This window comes from Etheostoma cragini, chromosome 2 (genome assembly GCF_013103735.1).
Source record: "Etheostoma cragini isolate CJK2018 chromosome 2, CSU_Ecrag_1.0, whole genome shotgun sequence".
Classification (NCBI taxonomy): Eukaryota; Metazoa; Chordata; class Actinopteri; order Perciformes; family Percidae; genus Etheostoma; species Etheostoma cragini.
The window spans coordinates 13589944-13596882 of NC_048408.1; the positions used below are offsets into that span (position 1 = coordinate 13589944).

Consider the following 6939-nt stretch of genomic DNA (forward strand, 5'->3'; position numbering starts at 1 on the left):
TCTCTCTCTCTCTCTCTCTCTCTCTCTCTCTCTCTGTGTACACTGTACATTTCCTCTGAAGTCTACAGTTTCATCTTGTTAAAGCTGAAAATTGTACCATATAAAGACGAAGATCTGGGGTCTTCCATCTCGAGGTACTGCATATTAATTCAGACATTAATACGTCATAAAAAAAACTTGCAGCAGTTGAGACTTATCTTCATCTAAAAACACCCTTTTAGTAAACTATTGTGAGAAAGGGTTGCAAATTGTCCCACTCCTGCTCCTGAATTGCTCCTCAAATAAGATATGCTTATCAAAATATTTTATGACACCCTTGACACCAATTAACGTCACTTGTGTGATAATATGTTAAATAACAGGAGCCCAATCCAATAAAAGACCCTCGGATTACATGAGATTTAGGATTCACAAACTTAAAATGCATTGCTTTCAGCGTTGTAGCATGTTGTTTCATCGTACAAAAACGTTCTTGTCTGGTTTACAAAAGCAACTACTAGTTGCTGAAAATACACAGATATTTTTTTCACTTGTACAGAAAACATCCCAGGGCTGTGATGCATGAGACCAACATATCAGCTGGAGAATGAAGCGCTGTAAGCAGATTTGTGGTTGTGTTTCTCTTTTCTTCTCTTTTCCATCACCATATAACAACAAGAGTTGTTATGGCCCCCACACCAACATCCTGCATATAAAGGCCTAGAGCGTTCTCAAACGTTGTGATGTCAAGCAACCACAGAGAAATAAACAGCATGCAAGCTGATCTGACAGGTGTTTTGTTTATGTGACCACATTATATTACATTGTAAGTTGATGTACTCCACGCTATTGTTTAGACCATATTAGTGACACCAATCTATCCAGTCTAATAACACCACTAACTACAGAAACTTAGAAATACGAAGTTCAAGAGTCCAAAGCCCCCAGTGCAACATGTCCTACCCAAATACACTTTTCTTGCCCTAAAACAGTCAAATGTAATCATCTGAAAAAAACATCCCCACTATGTTTGATAATTACAATGTGCCATCACTTCTTTAGGTCAATAAACCCCCAGATTCTCTGACACAATACTGAGGACTTGACCTCGGTACAACACCTCTCTGACAACTGGGGCTGCAACTAACAATTATTTTCATTGTCAACTATCCTGATCCTTATTTTCTTGATCAATCCATTTATTATTTGGTCCACTAAATGGCAGGAAATAGTGATGGACATCCCAGATTCCAAACTTCTGTGACAATCAATCCAAAAACCAAAGATACTTATTTTACACTGATATACAACCCGGGCCTGATTGACCTGTTTGTTTCAGCTTTACTGACAACAAAAATAGAATATTAGAAACTTCACAAAGTTACTGTTGATTACGGCGATATTTTTTGTGATGGACTAAATTGTATTTATACAGGTTTTTTTAAATCACAAATTTCAAGTTTAGTTATTGAGCTACAAAACATACACTTGCTTAATTTACTTCACTTAGGGGTTTAGCGGTTGACACCCTCACATGGGGTGGTATGACCAGGAGCTTGTGGTGGCTAATTTTTGGTAACGTTAGATTGATAGTAAGGGACATTACCGGTTCAATTAGCTGACTTGAAGATGCTTCTTTTGCCCAATGTTACAGTTTCACATGTGGCCTATTCCTTGGTTACTGGTTGGTTATGGTTATTCAAATTCAAGAATGGGGTTTTACATGTCAAATATGTCAAATGTAAGCTATTTGTGACCGCTTTTCCTGCCTTTTAATGAGAAAGGTTACGAATGTACTTGATGTCTATTGATTTACAAAGCAAAGTTGCAGCTTGCAGGACCAAATAGTTTTAACTGCTTGAAATTTGGAGCTGAAGAAGATGGGAGTGATGTTTAATGTTTATGATTTGTATTTTGCATCTGTTCAAGCATTCTTTCTCTCTCTCTCTCTTTCTCTCTCTATCGCTCTCTCCCTCTCTCTCTCCCTCTCTCTCCTCCTTCCTTCCTCTCCTCCCTGGTCGTCCTCTGCAGGCCTGCTGCTCTCTGCTGCAGAGAGAGGCTGCGTGACGTCAGCGAAGGCTGGAACGGTTCCTTGGTTGAAGCGGAAAAAAAAAAAATGGGGAGAAGATTGCGAGGTAAGTAAGACGGACGTTTCTTTCATTTTTTAACCATCCTCTTCTAATCACAAATATGTCTACGTGTGTTTGTGTGTGTGTATATGTTTTCAATTATCGCTTGATTGACGCCGCTGCTCCTGTGCATGGAGAGTAGCCTATAGCCTATGTATGCAACGAGTCCAGTCCAGCGATGAGCCAGGGCTGCTGTGAAAACAGGAGGACATCGGGTATACATGCCAGGCTGTCGCCCTTTCCTCGGAGAGGGCACAGCTCCTGGCATCAGCATCGCTGTGCATTAACCTGATTTTAGGCCTTTTAGTGCAATTTAAAGTCAATACGATGGCGTGCATTGCTTATGCTACACGATGACATTTGGGGATGCCGCTCGTCCACACCCACATTATACGCTGCGTGTGATTGATCCATGTGCAGTGCAGATATGAGGGTCCATGTGGGTTTTTTGTTTACTGTCACATCGTTAAGCGGTTATCAATAGAGAGTCTGAACCGACAGGAGACTTTGACCGGCCTGGATGTGTGGGGGATTGTACCGGCTATTGCTATACAACGAGCTCCGTTACAAGTTAACGCCAAATTTCTGCCTAAATGTAGTGTACACACAGCTCTAACCTGTTAAGTGAATGAATACTGCATTTTTTTTATTGTTGCATAAAATACATGAATATATTGTATTCTTGCAGTCATGTTCACAGACTGGAGGTTTCATGCACATTTCAGGTTTTTAATATTCATCTGAGCACATTTGGATTCAAGAGGAAAGAGTAGAATTAAATCATGACCTCAATATTCACACTCCAATAAAAGATTCCCATGGGACACCTCAAACTCTCCTGAGCAGCAAACACTGCTGAAGTGACAGTTTGGGATTACAGTGCATAAGAAACCTGACTCAGAGTCAGTGGGCCGTGGCCTATTTGCTGCTGTGTTTTGTAGAAATCAGATGTGACAAAAGTTGGAGCAGTCATGCTGAAAAGAGGAGGAATAACTATAAGAGCAAAAGCAGGAAATCAACATGTTTGATGGGATTTTGTGTAAAGTAAGATTAGTGCAACATTGAACTGTCATTAACTAAGCTGTGTTTTGTATCTGCACTGCAGCAGTATGCACACACATACTACGTGCATGTGTGCAGACCCCATGGCTTCTTCATTCACTAGTCCAAGACCGATTTTGTGATAACAAACCTGCAGTTTTTAGCCGTCATGTAAATGTCACTGCAGACGGTTTTTCACGTGAGGCAGGTTCAGAATATTTTATTGTATGGTGCAGTTCCTAGCATTGAATATTCCTATTGGTGTGTGTGTGTGTATGTGTGTGTGTGTGGGGGGTGTTATACTTTGTGTACATGTGTTATCATTCAGTGTGCATGACTCATAGATCTGTGACAGTGAATCCCATATTCAGTAGCCTACCACAGAGGATAGAAATCCTCCGTTGTAGGTAAATGTATGAATGTGTTTACAATTTTGTATTTGTGCCGCTTTAGGACAGTAAGGAAAGTTTTTCTTCTCTATCTATCCATCTATCTATCTATCTATCTGTCTATCTGTCTATTCGTCTATCCGTCTATCTGTCTATCTGTCTGGCTGACTGGCTGACTGGCTGACTGGCTGACTGACATTTACCTCTCACCTCTCATGATGTTGTCAGTCAGTTCATGCGAACAAGCTCTAGCAACAATCACACTAAAATTCACATATCCCACAGGTATTTCAGTGCAGGTCCTAATGTTAGACACCACATATGCTATAAAAGGATAATTTCCTTAAAATTCCATGAAAACACCAAAATGAACATTGAGCATGTGTGTCTCTCAAAACCTTCTGACTTCCTTAACCTCTTCGAGCTCATTTGCGCCTGCTGACAAAAGTTTTATTTAAAAAAAAGCCTCAGTATTTTCCTGAAATAGCACAAAGGAGTTAACTAAATCAGATCGGGGTTACACAGTTAATAATGTTTTCCAAGAGCCACAATTGTTGTCTTTGAATATTTAGTTTTGTCTGACCAACAGTCAGAAATACAAAGATATTTAGATATATAGTAAATAAACTGAGAAAAGGAGCAAATCCTCACATTATAGAACCAGAGCATGTTTAGTTTTTCTTTCAAAAATGAGTTTTTCTGCCAATGAATTTATCATTTCACTCTGAAGAAAAATACGGAATATAACCAGCCTTGTCCTTCAAAACAAAAGCACTCTCTCCCATTTTCAATTTTTTGCCTAATTTGAAACTTGTTATTTGATTGTTATTTTGTGTCGTGTTGTAAGTGTCCATTCTCTTGTGATCAGACAGTTTCTCCCTTTAGCTAATCATTAATTTACGACTCACTACATTGCAGTATTCACTTCGAGTAAAACAAGACTATGTTTGTGGCCATGCATGCACAGCTGGCTCAGTCATCTTTGGCCTGATATTGTTATTGTTGTGTAAAATGGTGTTCATCCAACTATCACTTTAAGGAGATCAAGAATCAGGCTCATGATTCGGGCCTTGGGGCATTTCAACTTTTCTGACAGCCTGTGGAAAAATACTGACACTAATGTATAAATTGCATCAATGCAATATTTATGGCCTCTTAAGTTTTTTAATGTTGTAAATGTTTTAAAACAATTGAATAACGCCGTATTCCTTGTAATTGACATGTGTTTTTTGTATTTTAGGAAATTCTCTCTTATTTGAATTATTTCCTCAGACAGTGTACCATATGTAAGTCAAGTTGAAAAAAGAAATATTTAATCAGCACTGATTCTCTCACTCATCTAGCAGCAACTTTACCATAAAGCCAACACAGGCTCAGGATTAATGAGTATAAGAGGACCTAAGAGACAGTTGAAATGCAGCCACAAATCACAGAGGCCATTTTCAGCATCACTTCTAACACACGTCCCTTACAGAAGCTATGTCCCCAGTCTTGTTTGGGCGAGCACAGGGGGCTTAATGTACGTGCATAAGTAGCTTGCTTGTGTTTTAAGAAGATAAGAGATACTGAGTATCTTATCCAGCTCTGACTGGTTGTAGCACTCTTTGCTGGTGGTGATAAATATCTAAGCATGTATGAGAGGGCTACCTGCATAGCCAGCAGTAGCTTAGAGTAAAGCCACTAAATGCATGGTAAACAGTTGGTAGGCCTATGACTTAATTATGGATCTACCTGTTGTGGAAACTGTAAGATCAGTTAGTTTAAAAAAAAATATTTCTTCATTAAGAAGCAAGTATTCATCTAATCTCCCTTCCTTATCTGTGGAAATAAGCAAGTAGAATATTAACAAAGCGTCCCCCAGGCTTTATACATTTTCAGCAATGGACCCATACTGTATGTGGTCATGCCTGCTGACAGACATAGTGATTTCAGAGGGATTCCACACTGGATATGTTTTTAACAACATCCTCCTGGCATGTATTGTTGACGTATGTATACTGGAGGATAATTGTTTCTGTGAACAGCCGTTTGGATCAATAGGAGACAGCGGTCAGCCGGGGAAACAGTCTGTCCATCGGCTCACATTTGTGAAAGTCAGTCCATGTTATTCACTATCCCTGCCTCATCTAGACCCAAGCTCCCATTTGGTGTCACTGCAGTGAGAGCTTTAGCTTTGTGTTTGTCTTCAATCACGCATGTGGCAACGGAATGTTAATACTGCTTGTCTCTTGCAAGTGTTGGCCAAATGACAGATAGCTACTATATGTTAGTAATTAATAACTTTCACTAACAGTTACATAGTTATCTTTTTTTCTTGACAACAGTAAGGGATGCATTATACTGTGGGGTTAGACCATTATCTCAAGATCCGTTTTATACTTTGAAGAGAGGGACAGGCTGTTATTTTTCTTATATCTTCAGTAACTGATTTTATTTTGAAGTGACATATCCTCACTTTTTAAGTTGATATGGGGAACTTGTTAAATAATAGTTGCTTATTTACACATCCAGTAGCAACAGAGCAACATTATCATTCATGTGAAGTCATATTTGTGTCCACCTGATTAATGTAAGTCCACTTTTCTCTCTTTTAGCTCTGGTTTTGGTCTCCACTAACTCTTGAGTAAAATATCTTGTTCCTTAGCAGCAAATGCTGCACTATGTTTACAAGCTAGATTTAAACTGTGTCTGTCTACTGTTTTGGTTTTCGCTGAAACAGACGCCTGATGCCTCAAAAATGCCTCTATGAGAGCGGTGAGAGTGAATCAAAACAGGAAACATGCGAGCCGGACAACTTAACAATGAGCTGCAGATTTAGGTGATTATTTTCTTAGCTTCATCACAATGTTTTCACATTGTCATTTGGTACATTGTTATTGTGAAAATGTAAAAGACACTTGATTACTATGCTTTTCATAAGGTCTGCAACTGACAATAATGTAAGTGTTGCATCATGGGTTGTTTGTAGTCTTAATGTTGCGAGTGCAGTCGATGATAACTCATCCGTCTGCATTGTGTCTTCCAAGATTAGAAAGGCCAAAAGGTGTCCAATAAGCATAGGCGTTACCTTTTAGCTCATGGTAAGTCCTAAAGAGTTAAAATTAGGGGAAGGCTTTTCCAAATAGTATAACAGAATCTATTGTTTGAAAATGGGAAGCTTTACAGGATATCCTGAGACGAGTCAAAGAACAACTTGAGCTTGACAGCATTGTGTGAGAAACAATATTTCAATCAGGAGAGACTTCATTTAAGAGTGAAAGAATTTCAAAAAACATGGTGCATGATAGAAAAGGAGATGTTAGTCTTTGGCAATTAGACTTCATGGCAATATTAAATATTAAGGTGGATTAAGGATGGATGTGATGTGATCGGGGCTTCTTATGGAGGAACCCTGGGTGCTG

The 6939-nt window shown here is 39.0% G+C and overlaps 1 protein-coding gene across 1 annotated transcript in view; it reads left to right on the forward strand.

Annotated features, from left to right (window-relative positions):
* Window positions 1-1993: 1993 nt before the first annotated feature.
* The window catches only part of fbxo41 (F-box protein 41), a 47588-nt gene continuing 42642 nt past the window's right edge, over window positions 1994-6939 (forward strand). Inside the window, exon 1 of the mRNA XM_034889675.1 lies at window positions 1994-2114. The gene's annotated coding sequence lies outside the window, so the exon portion shown is untranslated. The remainder of the gene's footprint in view (window positions 2115-6939) is intronic.